We start from the raw sequence: 20,858 nt of genomic DNA, 5'->3' as shown, positions 1-20,858 counted from the left end.
CGTTCGTTTTCTCTAGAATATAACAGCGACAGATGACGGGTTGGAGTCCTGGGAAGGAAAAAATTAATGTTTCGTCTCGTCATTTTAGTTAAAACATCTAGCTACTGCCAAGAAAACAAGACATGTCACAGTTGATTGTGCTTCGATATCTATCCGATTAGGTTCTGGGTTCGAATCCCTGTCCAACACAAAGCTTTACCTCACTGTATTTCAAGTAAGTTACCTGATAAGAAACAATAGTTAAAATCTCTCGTAGTTCGTTAACAGGGACTATATGTGCTGGGTAGGAATTTGCGTCCGTTAAAAATGTTTGCGTTACGTAATTTAAAGTTGATATTTGCTAATTGATACTGTCTAAAATCGAGGTACATCACTCTCTGTATGCCTAATCAGCAAAGACTGTTAGTTTGCGTCAGTCACGAAATCTTTGCTTAGTTTGCATGACCTGTGTTTGAATCCATATGCAGAACGAGACGGTTCGTCGTGACGTTTGAAGTTCATACATATTTTCAACTAGCTGCTCGTGTATAACTTAAATTTTTAATGTCATATTGTGTTAAATAATAAGTACGGTATGTTACTTCGAATAGGAAATCATGAATACGACGAACTTACTACGTGCATTACCTATCTGACGTAATAATGAGAGTGGTAACATTTCAGGTATGTCATTAATTGTGATAAATGTGAGATTACAAGCCTTGAGGACAGTCTTACCTGTGATAAGGTGTTCCCTGATATTTGTAGTGTCGTAGTATTTCTTTACATCTTGAGTTATTGCGATACAGAGCAGTGTTTTCTAGTGGTGACTTGTTGGAACCATTTTCAATAGTCAAACGACTGTACCAAGGAGCGATTAGAGGACCTGCTGGACAGCTGCGTTATGTGGGTTGCATGCGAATCAGGAGAAATGCAATTCAGGTCGTTCGGATACTTTTGAGCACGACTGTACACATGAAAAGTTAATTAAGCACTTTAACACAACTTAAGTGACTGGTTTGTATAGTGGAAAGTAGCAACAGTTATTAATAAAAAGCAACTAGGCGAATCTGTAATTTGCTTAGAACAACAATTATTCACATACAACAGCCAATCGATTGCTGACATGTCCACGCATAAGAAACACGGCGTATTAGCAAACCTGTCACAGATGACCAAATCTGAAGTTTACACAGAATAATAGCTACTCTAACATCGCGGCCCATATGACTGAACAAAATATATCATGATTTAGACACTGATTGAAACAGTGAGCATCAATACGCAATAAATTGCAACCTGCCCAAATATGCCGTTTACACAGAGCAAAAGAATTTAAATGACACGGCCCAGACCTCGGCTACACTAAAATGTACTCAGGGTCTCATCGTGTCATGCATAAGCCGGCTGTGGAAATCCGAAACCGGTAAGTGCCAAAATTAAAAGAATTTCCCCAGGCACAAGCGACTACAAAATTACAGAGGTAAATGTAAACCGAGAAAACACACAGAGGGAAGCCGAATACGTTGGGCGACACCCCTGCGAAACCAGTACACACATTAACTCTCACAGTTAGTTAGAATATTCATAACATCGGTCAGTCCAGCCGAACATCCTTCCGTTCTCGGCCTGACGTACAAATCGCAGCTCTCCACCGGGCTCCAACCGTCCAGGACACTTCAGAGCGCGGCCGCCGCGTACAGAGCAAGGTTCGGCCCCCACGCCATGTTGACACGTCGTTAGGACTACGTAGCTATCCTCTCTGTTGGCCGGTAAAACACATCTCAGCGTCATTTGTGTGCCTCTAAAAACTACTCGGGCACTCGTTGCCCTCTCTCGGGGCTTGGGACAAATTCGACTCCTCGTTAACCAAAGAGTGCGCGTGAGCTATCGATACGGACTGGCACCAAGAAAATTGAATACTCATATAGCACAGTAGTTTTTGAAAATGTAGCTACATATTTAATAAGGGACAATATAAAGAGCCACGTAAGTCGCCTTCAGCGCAATAACATGTAAGGCAATTCATCAAACAGTGCTAGATGCAAACCATTCTTCTACTGTCAGGAGATGAGATCCCACAAAACATTAGCCCTATTCCAGACTGAAGATGAGGTATTGGCGGAAGTGAAGCTATGAGGACGAGATGTGAGTCGTCCTTGTGCAGCTTAGATGGTAGAGCACTTTTCGGCAAAGGACAAGGTTCTCCGATTCGAGTCCTGATCCCTCACAGAGTTTTCGGCTCTCAGGAAGCTTCACATCTTCGCCATTGCACCAAATGTAAGCGAATACGCAGTTCAGATAAGGCTCCTGTGTTTGCCTGTTCGCTAAATACACCACTGTGTGCTCTGTTGTAGCAATCAGAGAAGTCACCTGTAAAGTTGTTCAAACTATTACAATATTTACGAGAGTGACTATCGCCAAACAGCTAGAACAGAGATGCAGTTCTATGAGGGGAAGTGTCCGGGTCGTTCCAGATCCCCACTATGAGTCTTTACAAAGATTGTAACAAAATTCAAGGAACTGGGGGAAACCGTCAATGAGAAATAAAAGAAACTCATGAGAGAAATGCAGTCAACAAATCAGCAACTGTGTCAGACGATTCGCATCTCACTATGAGCTAGCCTGAATGTGCACATGAAATCCGACAAAAAAGTATTGTGTCTGTATTATATTCTAAAGAATTTCTTCCTTTCAGTATTTCACTCGGCCAATAGTTTCAAGGTAATGAGTTTCAAAATCTATTACAGCTGAGAAACCTGCAAAGTGATGTGACTTTCCTATCCTAGACTTGTTTACGAATGAAACAGTGTTTCCAGTCCAGGGGAAAATACCCTCATGCTCATAAATTAAGGATAATTACAGAATGTGGTGCCACACAACGTGGCACTACACAAAAATGGCGCTAATAGCATAGGCACATAGGGAACACACACGACAGAGATCTGTAAGTCCACGGTATTGGAGATTAGTGGAGAAAACCTTCCCGAAACACACGTGCTACAAAACGCCACTGTTTCCTGCGCATGTACCCCGACAGCAATATGGGATACGATCACCATGCACACGTACACAGGCCGCACCACGGGTTGGCATACTTTGGATCAGGTGGTTGAGCAGCTGCTGTGGTATAGCCTACCATTCTTGTACCAGTACCTGTCGGAGCTCCTGAAGTGTCGTAGGGGTTTGACGACGTGCAGCGATACCTCGACCGAGAGCATCCGAGACGTGCTCGATGGGTTTTAGGTCTGTACAACAGGCCGGCAACTTCATTCGCTTGATATCTTCTGTTTCAAGGTACTCCTCCACGATGGCAGCTCGGTGGGGCCGTGCGTTATCATCCATTAGGAGGAAGGTGGGACTCATTGCATCCCTGAAAAGACTGAAATACTGGTGAAAAATGACGTCCCGACACACCTGACTTGTTTCAGTTCCTCTGTTAAAGACATGCGGGGATGTACGCGCACCAGTCATAATCCTACCCCACACCATCAAACCACAAACTCCATACAGGTCCCTTTCAAGGACATTAAGGGGTTGGTATCTGGATCACGCCAGATGAAAACCCGGCGAGAATCACTGTTCAGACTATACCTGGACTCGTCTGTGAAATATCCTGGGACCACTGTTCCAATGACCATGTACTGTGTTCTTGACACCAGGCTTTACAGGCTCTCCTGTGATCAGGGGTCAGGGGAATGCACCTTGCAGGTCTCCGGGTGAATAAACCATGTCTGTTTAGTCGTCTGACACCAGGCTTAACAGGCTCTCCTGTGACCAGGGATCTGTGGAATGAACCTTTCAGGTCTCCAGGCGAATAAACCGTGTCTGTTCAGGCAACTGTTTCAGTGGCTGTGGTAGGATCCCGAGCAATGCTACCTGCAGTACTCCGAGGTCGTCAGCGGGCACTGATGGTGAGATATTGGTCTTCTTGTGGTGTTGTACACTGTGGACGTCCCTTACTGTAGCGTCTGGACACGTTTCCTGTCTGCTAGAATCGTTGCCATGATCTTGAGATCACACTTTGTGGCACACAGAGGGCCTGTGCCACGACCTGCTGTGTTTAACCAGCCTCCAGTCGCCCTAGTATTCTACCACTCATAACGTCATCAATATGTGTTCTTTGAGCCATTTTCAATACACAGTCACCATTAACTCGTCTGAAAACGTCTGCACACTTGCTCGCTGCACCGTGCTCTGACATGCACCAACACACCTCAACGTATGTGGACTGCTGCCAGCGCCACCGTGCGACGACCGCAGGTCGAATGCACCACGTGGTCATACTCCGAGGTGATTTAAACCCACAAACCGCCCACCGGAGCGTTGTTTCACCATGTATCAGCATTATCCTTAATTTATGAGCATGAGTGTAATAATACAGTGCCGATCAGTTGATGATAATGCACGTCTAGGCTTCTCCTTCTGGCTGCAGGATGCTGTCGTTCACAGTGGCACTGGCGTTGCCCAGAGTTCTCCATGTGAGGCAACTCCTGCCGTCAGTATGCGATGCGGCCGTTTCTAGAATTGCGCAACTGGTCTTTTCTTTTTCATTTGTCTCTTTGACAGGGATGTTCGTGTAGGTTGATTACGTCTAGTGATGCTAATTTAGCTGTTGGTGGGATGTGGATGCCTTTAATTAAGCTTTGAACACCCCTGTGAAAGAGTCTATTGACATTATAAGAAACAATCTGCTTAAATATAAGAAAATTAGTATTGCAGATATCAGTGAACTCATAGAAATACTTTCACTTATTCTACAGCATAATTACTTTGGCGTCAACAACAAACTCTACCAACGACATGATGGTTTGGCAGTGGGAAGTAGCTTAGCTGGGATACTGGCTGATATTTACATTAACCATGAAGAACAAAAATTCTTCTCAAGCAACCAGCATATCTCAAACAAAATAGTCTACTACAGAAGATATGTTGATGATACAATCTTGCTTTTTGATGCTACAAGCAATCAAATAGATACATTAGCAGCAGATCTAAGCAAAATGCACAAAGTATTAAATTCACAGCTGAACATGAAACTAATAAAAGCATTAACTTTCTTGACCTGAAGATTTGCAATAGTAAGAATAAACATCAGTTTAGTATTTACAGAAAACCTACCACCACAGATGTCAGTATTGACAACTCATCTTCCCACCCCCGCCAACAACAAGTGGCATATTTCAGAGTGATGCTACACCGAATTAAAAAAAGTACCAATGAGTGACACAGACCAACAAAATGAAATCAATATAGTTAAAATAAAAAAGGCAAAGGTCCCGAGTTCGAGTCTCGGTCGGGCACACAGTTTTAATTTGCCAGGAAGTTTCATATCAGCGCACACTCCGCTGCAGAGTGAAAATCTCATTCTTATAGTTAAAATAGTTGCTCATAATAATGGATACAAACCCATAATAATAGAAAAACTCCACAACAAAATGCAGACAAGAACCACAGATCCACTTCACAGCAGTCACTTCAAGCCAAATCAGTATGCCACAGAAGCCAAACCTAAATATGCTATTCTCCTGTACATAGTCCCCTATCATACCAAATGGCAAACTTATTTGAAAAGAAAAATATCACAGTCAGCTTTTCCACAAATAATAAGATACAACAAAAAGTAATCTATGATGTAAATATGTATAAGAGTCCCTACAGTAAATCAGGAATATAGAAACTCAGATGCGATATATGCCCGAAATTCTGTATTGGACAGACTGGCGGAAGTTTTGAAATTAGATACAAAGAACACGTTCATGCTTTAAGACTTGGAAACTTGAACAAATCTGCATTTGTAGGCCATATTGCTGAAGAAAACCATTCAGTGAGAAACATTGAGAACAACTTAAAAATTTTAGATCTAGCAGAAAAAGGAGCCACTATGAATATGTTAGAAGAAATAGAAATACACACACACAAAAGCAGCACCCTAGACTATATCCTTAATGAACAAACAGTGTTAGCTAACACCCCTTTCCTGAAAAATTTCCAAAAATTATTTTCCAACCACCAAAGCAAATAATATTCCTACACTTATCTGCAGATCAAGTAGCAAATTTATATGTTATTATAATTATCATGATGCTAAATGTAATTAAATAATGTACGATTTTACCTGTACAGTACAGAAAAAGCGGAACAACTTTATAATTAATGTAACAGTATCCGCTCAAAAACTCAAAAAATCAATGTCTCTGTACTAGTGTAAAAGGCATTTCAGTTGCATAAGTGAATATATGATCCTTTTCAAAACATAGCACATTTTCCAATGTTACCATATATCATAGCATCTTTGATACTCATATGTTTGTAAGCTCTTTGTATGTATCAAAACATGCGGTGCATCGTATAAATCTTTTCAGTGCCAATTCTAAAGTGTTCAGTGAGAAAAATTTAATTGTGCAACAATAAGAATGCAGTGGGATGTATGCACATCTGTTGGACGAATGTTATGAAAACAGACACCCCGAACGGACAATTCACGTAAGTCACATCCAACGAAAATCTGTAAGGCAACCATCTGTGTGTGGTGTGCTTATAATTATATATTATTTATATTTTAGGACAATTAATGTGTAAAAAACGCACCACATGTTATAAGGAAAGCGTGTAAACCGACTGAAGATGAATCATAATGATTCGAAGCCGGTAACGATACCCTTTGAATAAAGGAACTGAAAGTAAATTTGTGGCTGGTTGCTGTCCCAACACCATCAACGTTTGATATCAAATGGTACTATAGTGTAGAATATTTATGGGTAATGAACTTGAAGGCAATTATATGAAAGTGGAAGAGATGTAGGTGAAGATGAGGTGGAAAATAAGACTGCAAGAATTTGACATAGGACTGAAAACCTAAGTCGAAATAGATCCCTTGGTGTAGACGATATTCCGCCAGAACCACTGTTGTCCTTGGGAGAGCTAGCCATGATTTATTCCACCTGGTGTGAGTGCTAGCCATGAAGATCTATTCCACCTGGTGTGCAAGACGTATGTACGTTAAACTATCAACAAAGCGAACCAAATATAAATTTTGGAACGAAAGTGCAGACAGAAGAAATAAAAATTCGATTTTTGCCGACGACACTTGAACTCTGTTAAGAGACAGCAAAGTGCATGGAAGAGCAGTGTCTTGAAAGGAGGATAAAAGATGAAAATCAACAAAAGCAAAAAAAAGGATAGCGGAATATAGTAGAATAAAATCAAGAGATGCTGAGTGAAATAGATTCGGAAAGAGACACTTAATGTAGTAGATGAGATGCTATTTGGGCTACGAAATAATTGATGACAGCCGAAATAAAGGGGATATAAAATGTAGACTGGCAATGGCAAGAAAAGCGTTTCCGAAGAAGACACATTTGTTAACATCGAATATAGACTTAAGAGTCTTTTCTGTAGGTATTTCTCTGGAGTGTAGCCACATATGGAGGTGAAACGTTGACGATAGTTTAGGCAAGAAGAGATCAGAAGGTTTTGAAAAGTGGTGTTTAGAAGAGTGATAAGGACTGAGTGGATAGATCATGTAACTAATGAGGTCGTACTGAGTAGATATTCTGAGACCTCAAGGGATCATCTGTTTAGTAGAAGAGGAAAGTGTGGGCGATAAAAATTGTAGATGGAGATCACGAATCCAGTAAGTGGGTTCAAATGCACGTGTTTGCAGTAGTAATTTGGATACGAAGAGGGTTCAGAAGGATATGGTAGAAGGGAGAGCTGCATAAAACCAGTCTTCTGACTGAAGAGCACAACAACAACATTTATTATCCTCAGTAGCCGGTATTCAGCAAAAAATATCTAATTCAAAATAAAATTTGAGTGTAACTCCACAAATTATTTAGACCTAACGGTAGATATCTGTAAAAAAATTCGTACTTCCTGGATTCCCGCAACCGTAGACATCTTAATATCTGGAAATTTTCAACGCTCAGTGACCCATAAACATTCTTCCTTTTATTTTGTGATACATCCCCTGATATCTATCCCCTTAAATGATAACGACATTCAATATGAAACAGAGCTAAACAAATAGCATCCCTGCGTTGGTGTACTCCAAAAGCACAAAAAAAACAGGTCTCCCCTCTTCTTTACACGGTGATCGATTCACCAACTCAAGACTTTAACAAAATGCGCACGGTTCCATAATTAGGAAAAGACTTTCTGAATGAGGCCAGAAACATGTGGCGTCACCTGGAAGCCTATCTAATGTATGATGCGATTTGTTCAACTGATATGAGTGTAACGTAAACCGAGAAAATAATGCCTGTAATATGAGTCATTCTTTTGAGTCTGATAATATTTTGTGAGAAATATTGTAAATACTTTCCATTACTGTCAGAGACAAAGAATACGATATTTCAATACGTTCCATGAAAGCACTGAACTACAACTACCTAGCCGGCCGAAGTGGCCGCGCGGTTCTGGCGCTGCAGTCTGGAACCGCGAGACCGCTACGGTCGCAGGTTCGAATCCTGCCTCGGGCATGGATGTGTGTGATGTCCTTAGGTTAGTTAGGTTTAACTCGTTCTAAGTTCTAGAGGACTAATGACCTCGGCAGTTGAGTCCCATAGTGCTCAGAGCCATTTGAACCATTTGAACAACTACCTAGCCTGTTCTCTTTTTTTCGCCTGTTTGTTCTCTCTCGCCTGTGGGTCGCTGTCTGCACAATCGTATCGGCTTTAAAGTTACAATATGTTGTTAATCGAAAGTATCTTATGTCCCCTTTCAGAAATACTTCTCCCTTCAAGTGAAATTTATTTAAAGATAATAAAGTTAGTGTCGACTGCCCATCTGGCTTCGACTCTTTCGGTGGCGCTGAGTCCGCCAATACGTGTACTAGTGAATATTTCAGTGTTCGCGAGCTTCACTCGCAAAGTAAAATAATCCTAAGGGCTTTTATGAATTTTTACAGTCAGTTTTCATTATTAAAGTTTGTTAATATTTTTGATTACGAAACTTATTCAGAGATTTAACACCGCAAGGCTTAGGTAAGGCTTCACTTCTGGTTCAAAATAATTTCAGTTAATTCAAAGGATTAAAAGTTAACTCACTTCTTAAAGAGATAAAGTTAAAGAAATTCTTTGCAATTATTTCAATAATTCGTAGATGTTTATACCATTCTTTCTTTCTGTGTAACATTAGATTAGGTTTCTGGGAAAAGAAATCATTTCATGCTCTATATTATCGCTGGGTTGGTAGCAGGTTACGTTACGTTATCGTTTGTTGTAAGGGAGCGTAACATTTCCATTAATAATAATAACTTTTTTTACTGCGTATTGAGATTACGTCACGCTACGTATAGGCTTATTTAAGACGCATTTACTCGATCTCAAAATAAGCGGAACGTTCCAAAAACAGTATTCAGAACTTAAACTGGTACGTTACACTATCATCGCTGTAGGCTGCGACCGACGCCTGCGGGCGTATTTCAAACCACACGTAGCAATCTGCACTGACTTATATGAAATAACTAAATTAGTTCTACATCACAACAAATACACAGCAAGGAGGTAATGGTACAAAGTTTACATCAAGGAAGTTAAAAATATCATTTTATTGGCACAACGCTATTGGACACTTTCTGTTCAATGGTAAACACAAAGCTTCATTTTTGAAAAAGAATGAATATATAAATTCACTTTGAAAGAGGACTGTCCTATTTGCCATGACGATATTCAACTAGGTTTGGCCACAAATTTGAATTAAGTTGCGAATTTGATAAATGTAAGCAACTTTGTGTTTATCGTTATAGCCATTTCCTCTGTACGACTGTGTGCCAGACTAGAGAGGTTGGTTTGAGTAAGTTAGACATTAGCGGTGTCAGCGTATTTTGGACATTCTGGCAGTGTAGTTGGCATATAAGTAATGGAAGCTGGCCTGCTGCATAGTGGATGCAACATTATTTTAAAAATGATTTTGTAATAATACGTTTTGAGTAAAGATATTCAGCAAATGAGATTGTATTAACGGAAAAAATTATAAAAGCCAACTTATAAGGTAATCAAGATTTTTGTATTTGTAACTGTGCGACTTATTATTGTTAGGTCATTACGTATGGTTGAAGTTTGCTGTATTAATTTTATAATGCATCATATGGTCGTGCCCTATAGTTCAAACAACTTTCAAGGAATGCAATGTTATACGGAGAGTTATTAAGAAATATTTTTGCTTACTTGTCTAGGTCCGAGAACTTTATGAAAAGGTATGTAGTTGTCATGGTTTAATGCAGCGTAGTTAACTTGGAGTTTTTGTGCTCATTTATCAGTCATTAAGATTACTTAGCCAGTTTCGTTTTGCTTTCATGACTTTGTTTGCACACTCGCATTGCACATCCCTAGGCATGCACTGATCATTTTTATGAGAACTAGTAAGATATCTTCCTGAATTGCGCATCGAACGCAAAGCAAATGAAATTTGAATTTTCGACAATCATATCATTATTCCTGATAGGAACAACATGCAGAGCAGACGAGCGTTCTTTGTGCACTGGTAGGTAAATAAATTTAATTCATGTCAATTGGTTCGTGTCCACTGAAAGGCACAGTGATTGACAGAGTATATTTATGAAAATAATATCATATCAGTTTAGAAGCTTAATGAAACTGGAATATTTCAGTAAATTACTAACTTGTGAGTTTTCAAGTAGTTTTATGAGAAAGACAGGTGCATTAACTTTTATGGTCATTTGCTGTGTAATTACAATAACAATTCTGGTGCAGTCATTAAAGAAAAAAGTTACCAATATTCGGAGTCAACATTTTAATCTCAGTCAGTTTGTTTTGCAGTCAGATGGCATGATAAATTTCTTCGCAACGGATTGCTTTCTCGCGGACGAATGGTTAGATGTACCAGCTAGTCTGGATTTCGCATCGTGTAGCATGACCACCACATATTTCCGTTCAAAACTAACTTTTTTCATAGTTCTGTTTCCCTGCGCCTGAATTTACATAATTCAATTTCAAATTATTGTCTTACACACATCTCAGATACCTACTCGGCACGTATAAACAAGATTATATATATATATATATATATATATATATATATATATATATATATATATATATATATATATATATATATATATACATATATATATGAAACTTTAAACTTGTATTATACTCGGTACTGTGTAGTCCGCGAGGGTTATATCCAAACGCTTGAAGGAACGCCATAAAAGTACGAGACTTAGGAAAGGAGTCTGAACTTTTGCAGATAAGTTGCTTAAAGAAGGCCATGGTTAAGCGGAGCAAAAGGAGGAAGATGAATTAGCTTGAAATAAACACACTTACACTTTCCAAAACTTAGTACAAAGTGATGAGACACAATTGCCTTACACGGTACTTCCAACTGCAGGTATCGCTACTAGTCCCATGCAGAGCACTTCGTAAACTACCCCAACCAATAAACACTACTTCTCATTTATTTAGGTACTATAACTTCACTTGCTTTGTTACAAAATTACTTTGTATGATTATCGTTGTTTCACGAATCTGTTTAATTCGACTTGTAGTATCTTACCTGTTTGAAACACCGAGTCTTTTTTAGGGACAGGATGACTTTTCTGATTCAACTCTTTGGAACATACAACCAAAGTTTACACCATATTGTCTTATCTGAACAACTATTGTAAATTGTCACGTAGTTCATAATGTAATAACGCGTTCCATCCTTTCGGGGCGTGTTATACGTCACGGAAAGGTTAAAGGAGCATTATTAAACTTAGGTGACAAAAGTCAGACGTGGGTCCTAATATTGTGTCGGCCAGGCGTAATGTAGGAACTGGACGTTGCATGGATTCAACAAGTCGTTGGAAGTCCACAAGAGATAAACTGAGCTATGCTGCTTCTATAAACGTCCATAATTGCGTAAGTCTTGGCTGTGTAGGATGTTGTACACGAACTGACCTCTCGATTATGTCACGTAAATGTTCGATGGGATTTACGTTGGTCAAATCATTCGCTCGAACTGTGCAGAATGTTCGTCAAACTAATCGGAAACAATTGTGGCCTAGTGACATGTTTTGGAACATGAAGTCCATGACTGGCCGCAAATATTTTCCAGATTGTCGAACGTAACTATTTCGGGTCAATGATCAGTTCAGTTAGACCAGAGGATCCAGTCCATTCCTTGTAAACACAGCCCACACCATGATTTAGCTACTAACAGCTTACATAGTGCCTAGTTGACAACGTAGGTCCATGGCTTCGTAGAGTCTGCGCCACACTCGAACCATACACTTCAGCTCTTACCAACTGAAATCGCTACACATCTGACCAGGCCAAAGTTCTACAGTTGTCTAAGGTCCAACCGTGTGGACACGGGCTCAGTAGAGGCATTAAAGGCGATCTCGTCCTGTTAGGCACTTGCCACTTAACGCCAAGTTTCACCGCACTGTGTTAACGGATACTTTCGTCGTACATTCCACACTGATTTCTGCGGTTGTTTCACTCTGTGTTGCTTGTCTCTTAGCACTGACAGCTGTACGCAAACTCTGCTGCGTTCGGGCTTTACTGAAGGCTGTCGGCCACTGTCTTGTCCGTGGTGAGAGGTTATACCTGAAATTTGATACCCGCAGCACATTCTCAGCACTGTGGATCTCTGAATATTGACTTCCCTAACGGTTTCTGGAAGGGAACATTCCACGCGTCTTGCTCCAACTACACTACTGGCCATTAAAATTGATACACCAAGAAGAAATGCAGATGATAAACAGGTATTCATTGGACAAATATGTTATACCAGAACTGACACGTGATTACATTTTCAAGCAATTTGGGTGCATACATCCTGAGAAATCAGTACCCAGAACAACCACCTCTGGCCGTAATAACAGGGTTGATACGCCTGGGCATTGAGTCAAACAGAGCTTGGACGGCGTGTACAGGTACAGCTACCCATGCAGCTTCAACACGATATCACAGTTCATCAAGAATAGTGAATGGCGTATTGACGAGCCAGTTGCTCGGCCACCATTGACCAGACGTTTTCAATTGGTGACTGATCTGGAGAATGTGCTGGCCAGGGCAGCAGTCGAACATTTTCTCTATCCAGAAAGGGCCGTACAGGACCTGAAACATGCGGTCGTGCATTATTCTGTTGAAACGTAGGGTTTCGCAGGGATCGAATGAAGGGTAGAGCCACGGGTCATAGCATATCTGAAGTGTAACGTCCACTGTTCAATGTGCCGTCAATGCTAACAAGAGGTGACCGAGACGTGTAACCAATGGCACCCCATACCATCACGCCGGGTGATACGCCAGTATGGCGACGACGAATACACGCTTCAAATGTGCGTTCACCGCGATATCGCCAAACACGGATGCGACCATCATGATGCTGTAAACAGAACCTGGATTCATCCGAAAAAATGTCGTTTTGCCATTAGTGCACCCAGGTTCGTCGTTGAGTACACCATCGCAGGCGCTCCTGTCTGTGATGCAGCATCAAGGGTAGCCGCAGCCATGGTCTCTGAGCTGATAGTCCATGCTCCTGCAAATGTCGTCGAACTGTTCGTGCAGACGGTTGTTGTCTTGCAAACATCTCCATCTGTTGACTCATGGATCGAGACGTGGCTGCACGATCCGTTACAGCCATGCGGATAAGATGCCAGTCATCTCGACTGCTAGTGATGCGAGGCCGTTGGGATCCAGCACGGCGTTCCCACCGATTCCATATTATGCTAAGAGTCATTGTATCTCGTCCATCGCGAGTAGCAATGTCGCGATACGATAAATCGCAATCGTAATAGGCCACAATCCGACCTTTTTCAAAGTCGGAAACGTGATGGTACGCATTTCTCCTCCTTACACGAGGCATGACAACAACGTTTCACCAGGCAACGCCGGTCAACTGCTGTTTGTGTATGAGAAATCGGATGGAAACTTCCCTCATGTCAGCACGTTGTAGATGTCGCCACCGGCGCCTGCCTTGTGTGAATGCTCTGAAAAACTAATCATTTGCATATCATAGCATCTTCTTCCTCTCGGTTAAATATCGTGTCTGTAGCACGTCATCTTCACGGTGTAGCATTTTTAATGTCCAGTAGTGCACCTTTCCATGTTCAAACTTTAAAAAAAAATGGCTCTGAGCGCTATGGGCCTTAACATCAGAGGTCATCGGTCCCCTAGAACTTAGAACTACTTGAACCTAACTAACCTAATGACATCACAACATCCATGCCCGAGGCAGGAATTGAACCTGCGATCGTAGACGTCACGCGGTTCCAGACTGGAGTGCCTAGAACCGCTCTGCCGCACCGACCGGCAGTTCAAAGTTTGTTAATTCCCATTGTGCAGACATAATCACGTCGGAAAACTTTTCACATGAATCTCCTGGACCCGCGTCGCAGGTCGAAGGTTCGAATCCTGCCTCGGGCATGGATGTGTGTGCTGTCCTTAGGTTAGTTAGGTTTAAGTAGTTCTAAGTTCTAGGGGACTGATGACCTCAGAAGTTAAGTCCCATAGTGCTCAGAGCCATTTGAACCATTTTTTGAATCTCGTCGATACAAACGACAGCTCTGCCAATGCGCTACCCTTTCATATCTCGTGTACGCAATACTGCTGCCATTTGTATGTCTTCATATCGCTGTCCCATGACTTTCGCCACCTTAGTGTAAGTAAGCTTCATTTTCATACTGACAATATTTTTGAACGGAAAAAATCAAACATTAACACTGGTCATCTTTAGAAACCAACTTATATACTCCGTAAAAGAATTAGGTTAGAATCTCTGATCCCAGAAAAGTGCCACAGCCATTTGTACTTATCTTTCTGAGTGACAAGGAATTACTTCCGAAAAAACGGTTTTAAAATACGTAAATATTGTAGGCTACACCAGTGTCGCGTGTTTTTTATTTATAAAATATTTAATCCATTTTTGTTTCGCAAGGATACTGATGTCGAAACTTTCACTAGCTCGTTCTTACGACACTACACTAAGTGGCTTGTTTAGCACTGACCGTAAGCGTAATCCCGTGCGGTCGCCTTTATTCGTCACACGTGGTGGGGTGCAAGTGTGGGTAAAACCGTGCCGGCTGTGGAACTCTTGAGCGGCCCCTTGCGAGCACCTAATGCCCCGCGACACAGCTGTGGTCGCACTCGCAGCGTCTTGCACTTGAGTAGTAGCCAGGGGGAACGCGGGAACGCATCACCGCGCGCCGCCGCCGTCACACAAATGCAAATTGCGCACCCCAACCCCTCCAGACAAAGGCTTTCTTTTTTCCTGTCTGCACTTTGCCTGTTCCCCAACTTCCACACACCGCCCTCCTCCTCGTACTGCAATATCGCACAGTGGCGGAGTCTGGGAGGCGGTGTTGCGGAAGGGTTGAGGCGGACATCTAAGACGGCTTATTTACAACTGTGTCGCCCAGCCTTGGGGCTACCTACCCTCTCGCTGCACCCTCTTAAGAGCGAACTCGCCACCTCGCGACAGTAAATGAACTTTGATCCTCGCTTAAGCTTTCCCCTCGTGACCGCATAACTCCTCAAAGCGTGTTTGTCGGTGGCAGCATGGTTCCGCGCTTAAAAGGGGCGCCAAAGGGGTGATTGCAGCGGGAGAGCGCTGCTCCTGCCCGCCCCTGGTTTACAAGTTCTTTCCGAGCGGTCCCCGCGTCCCTGCAGATGGGAGGGGGAAATACTTAATGTAACCGTTTTTGTGAGTGCACTACTAAGTTTTAGAGTGGAGTGGTCGTTCATCGGGGGAGGCTGAACAGAAGAGGGTGCGAAACGCAGGGAGGGCGAAGAGATACTCAAGCCAATATCTCCAACGACTCCTTAAATTGAATGAGTGCGGAAGATATAACACTCTTCTCTAATGAACGTTCTTGTAGGATTTATAACGTAACACCACTATAGCTCACACGCCATTTTTCAGGGTATGCAACGTATGGATATCAAAACGTATGTTAGTTAAGAATTGAAATATTTCTCTCGACACCCTAGGTAGGAGACTGTTTCGTAAGCGTTGAACGTTGTCCTTGGGAATCTCACTGTTTACGATGTCCTGCTAAATTCGATGTGTGCTCCTACTGCAGTGACAGAGACGCGGCGAGCTAAAGTACACTACTGGCCATAAAAATTGCTACACCACGAAGATGACGTGCTACAGACGCGAAATTTAACCGACAGGAAGAAGATGCTATAATATGCAAATAATTAGCATTTCAGAGCATTCACACAAGGTTGGCGCCGGTGGCGACTCTTACAACGTTCAGACATGAGGAAAGTTTCCAACCATTTTCTCATACACAAAAAGCAGTTGACCGGCGTTGCCTGGTGAAACGTTGTTCTGATGCCTCGTGTAAGGAGGAGAAATGCGTAACATCACGTTTCCGACTTTGATAAAGGTCGGATTGTTGCCTATTGCGATTGCGATTTATCGTATCGCGACATTGCTACTCGCGATGGACGAGATCCAATGACTCTTAGCATAATATGGTGCGGCAGTGCGGTTCTAGGCACTCCAGTCTGGAACAGCGTGACGTCTACAGCGTGACGTCTACGATCGCAGGTTCAATTCCTGCCTCGGGCATGGATGTTGTGATGTCATTAGGTTAGTTAGGTTTAAGTAGTTCTAAGTTCTAGGGGACCGATGACCTCTGATGTTAAGGCCCATAGCGCTCAGAGCCATTTTTTTTTTAAGTTTGAACATGGAAAGAAGCACTACTGGTCATTAAAAATGCTACACCGCGAAGATGACGTGCTACAGACACGATATTTAACCGACAGGAAGAAGATGCTATGATATGCAAATGATTAGTTTTTCAGAGCATTCACACGAGGCAGGCGCCGGTGGCGACATCTACAACGTGCTGACATGAGGTAAGTTTCCAACCGATTTCTCATACACAAACAGCAGTTGACCGGCGTTGCCTGGTGAAACGTTGTTGTCATGCCTCGTGTAAGGAGGAGAAATGCGTACCATCACGTTTCCGACGTTGATAAAGGTCGGATTGTAACCTATCGCGATTGCGGTTGATCGTATTGCGACATTGCGCTTTGGTCTAGATCCAATGACTGTTAGCAGAATATGGAATCGGTGTGTTCAGGAGGGTAATACGGAACGCCGTGCTGGATCCCAACGGCCTCGTATCACTAGCAGTCGAGATGACAGGCATCTTATGCCCATGGCTGTAACGGATCGGGCAGCCACGCTCGCTCTCTGAGTCAACAGGTGGGGACGTTTGCAAGACAACAACCATTTGCACGAACAGTTCGACGACGTTTGCAGCGGCATGGACTATCAGCTCGGAGACCATGGCTGCGGTTACCCATGACGCTGCATCACAGACAGGAGCGCCTGCGATGGTGTACTCAAAAACGAAACTAGGTGCAAGAATGGCAAAACGGCATTTTTTCGGATGAATCCAGGTTCTGTTTACAACATCATGATGGTGGCATCCGTGTTTGGCGACATCGTGGTGAACGCACATTGGAAGCGTGTATTCGTCATCGTCGTAGTGGCGTGATGGTATGGAGTGACATTGGTTACACGTCTCGGTCACCTCTTGTTAGCATTGACGGCACTTTGAACAGTGGTCTTTACATTCGTTACATTTCACATGTGTTACGAGCCGTGGCTCTACCCTTCATTCGATCCCAGAGAAACCCTACATTTCAGCAGGATAATGCACGACCGCATGTTGCAGGCCCTGTACGGTCCTTTCTGGATACAGAAAATATTCGACTGCTGCCCTGGCCAGCACATTCTCTAGATCTCTCATCAATTGAAAACGTATGGTCAATGGTGGCCGAGCAACTGGCTCGCCACAATATGCCAGTCACAAATCTTGATGAACTGTGGTATCGTGCTTAAGCTGCATGGGCAGCTGTACCTGTACACCCCATCCAAGCTCTGTTTGACTCAATGCCCAGGCGTATCAAGGCCGTTATTACGGCCAGAGGTGGTTGTTCTGGGTACTGATTTCTCAGGATATATGCACCCAAATTGCGTGAAAATGTCATCACATGTCAGTTCTGGTATAATATATTTGTCCTATGAATACCCGTTTATCATCTGCGTTTCTTCTCGGTGTAGCAATTTTAATGGCCAGTAGTGTAGGTGTTGGCTGCGAGCTAACAGTCTGCACATCAGCGCCGCGAACCCGGGTTTCTGTCCTGGAGAGGGTCGCACACTGCTTCTCTCTTCCCTCCAAAATAACTTGTGTTGACCTCACTTTTTAATGTGCCACAAGTGTCTACGATATTAGTAACGGAGGAATAGGCTTTATAAAAGGTATTAGTAAAATCACGTTGCATTGTTCTATTACAGTAAAACATATAAAAGTTTTGGTGTGACAATACAATGTATTGATGATAATAATTTGTTTGCATCAATGCCTAGTACAGCCGTTTAACAACAGTGGCCTTGAAATTTCAATTATTGTAAGTGAAATACATTTGTACAAAAATTTCAGACGTAATTCGCATGCAGAATGATAACGAACTCACGCAACTTTGATGACGTCACAATTTACACATCCCATCAGTAAAATCGAATATTGTGCGTGCACAGTCATCACTACTTCACTTAGTATTACAATTACGAAAACAGTTCTACAGACTATGGCTACTCGAACGTATCAATGAAGGGTGTGCTGTTTATTGTAGTCGTTTCCGCCTGCGTTTGGGACCTCATAATCTTTGTTAATATTTTCTTCTTAGCCCCTATCCACCTTCTCTGATTCGACTTCCTGTATGCACAGTGTTCGGAAATTACCATTACGAACTTCTAGGACTTGTAGTGGTGAGTGAGTATATACAGTTTCAGTTCAGATGTGTAACGCGTCGAAATCTGCTGAGGGAAAAAGAAAAGTCTCAGAGTTTCTTGGCCTGGTATGTAATACGATAGGCAGGTTGGCGTGTACTAAATCAGACGGTCACCTGATGTCGCTTGACATCTGTCTTGCTACGAGACAGACAATGCATGTGCATCTCCGATGCAGTAAACATAGTCTGCTACACGTTTTAGGAATACGCGGACATTGTCCTTGTGTATGTCGAAGCTAGAGGTAACGGAAGAGATGATAGTCGGCTGTATCACTAACGTTTTTCGCAACTTAACAAGCCATCGCAGCAGCTCCGAGGAACACATATTTTACCGCGAGGAAGAAGGACTGTGGTGCTGCACGGTAACGCCGCACGTCAGAATTTAATGGAGATGAAGTACATAGGGTTGAAGAGAACCCGTCAGCGAGCACTCGAACAAGTGCGCACGCAGCGGGTGTCAGTCGCAGTGTCGCCTGGGACGTTCTGCGTGAGCAACCGTTACATCCGTAAGGATACAACCTATGGATCCACCCGTCTTTCCACAATGCATTACCTATTACACGTGGTTCCTGCACCGCTACGTATATGGAACGTGAAGTTATGTTCACTAATGGATGTAAGTTCACTAGGAGCTGTGTTCGGAATTGGCGAGAAACCCATGTCTCGATAGACGAAAGCCCTCGAGCCAAGTATGTATAGGGATTTCTGCACCAGTTAGCTATTAACGTGTGGTCAGGTACTTTGGACGGTGACGTGAATGGGACATACCTCTTTCCACTCAAGCTAAAAGGTCCTGCATACCTCACCTTACTACAAAATGTATTTGATCCGTTCTTGGAAGCTGTGCCACCGAATCTCCGTCAGGAAAAGTGGTTTGAACATGTTGATTCACCACCTCACTTCTCACTTGCTGTTTGTAGGCATCTCAACAGAAGATATGATAAAAGATGGATAGGCCAATGTGGGCCAACCGCGTGGCCGCCACGATCTAAATTCTAGGGACAACTTCTTGTGGCGTCGTACGCCAAGTTAAATTTACTAGGCTCCTGTAGAGACAGACAAAGATCTGTTGGCAGGAGTTCTGGCTTCTTCACTAGAAATTGAAGAGGCACCAGGTGGGATGGAGTGTGTATGCAAGACATCCTTGTAGGTACGAAGTTTGTCAGGAACTGAGGGTAGGTGATGCAACCTCAGTTCATGGCTTGTAGAAAATAAACTAACGTTAAATCACAGTAAGACTCCGTTTTTACAGTTTCTAACACACAATTCAGCAAAACCTGACGTTTTAATATCACAGAACGGGCATATGATTAGTGAAACTGAACAGTTCTAATTTCTAGGTATTCAAATAGATAGCAAACTGTCGTGGAAAGCCCACGTTCACGATCTAGTTCAAAGACTTAATACTGCCATATTTACTATTCGAATGTTATCAAAATTGAGTGATATTTCGACACGTAAATTAGTCTACTTTGCTTATTTTCACTCACTTATGAGGATGGTATTATGTTTTAGGGTAGCTTTTCCCATTCTAGAAGGATATTTTTGGCTCAGAAACGGGTGGTCCGGGCAATAAGTGGAGTGAGTTCACGAACCTCTTGTCGACCTCTGTTCATGAGTCTGGGTATTTTGACATTGGCCTCTCAATATGTATACTCCTTATTGTCGTTTCTTGTTACCAATGTTAGTTTATTCCAAAGAATAAGCAGCCTTCACTCGGTTAATACTCGGCAGAAATCAAACATCCATTTGGATCGGACTTCCGTAACTCTTGTGCAAAATGTTGTGCAGTATACTGCTGCATCCATTTTCAATAAGCTCCCACTCGAATTCAAAAATCTTAGCAGTAATCAACGCGCTTTCAAATCGAAACTGAAGAGTTTCTTCATGGGTCACTCCTTCTATTCTGTCGAGGAGTTCCTTGAAAAATTAAGCTGATTCTTATTGCATTGCTGACAGCGTTTACTTAAACTTATGGACAGACTTTTTTTCAGGTTCATGAACATTTATTTGTATGTGTTACTACTTTTATGTAGTAAGTTCATGTACTGACACTTTCCATGACCTTGGAGATTTGTTCCTTAATTTGGTCCTATGGAACTTGACGTGCAA

The sequence above is a fragment of the Schistocerca cancellata genome, chromosome 5 (assembly GCF_023864275.1).
Source record: "Schistocerca cancellata isolate TAMUIC-IGC-003103 chromosome 5, iqSchCanc2.1, whole genome shotgun sequence".
In the NCBI taxonomy this organism is placed as follows: Eukaryota; Metazoa; Arthropoda; class Insecta; order Orthoptera; family Acrididae; genus Schistocerca; species Schistocerca cancellata.
This window is presented reverse-complemented; position numbering follows the sequence as displayed.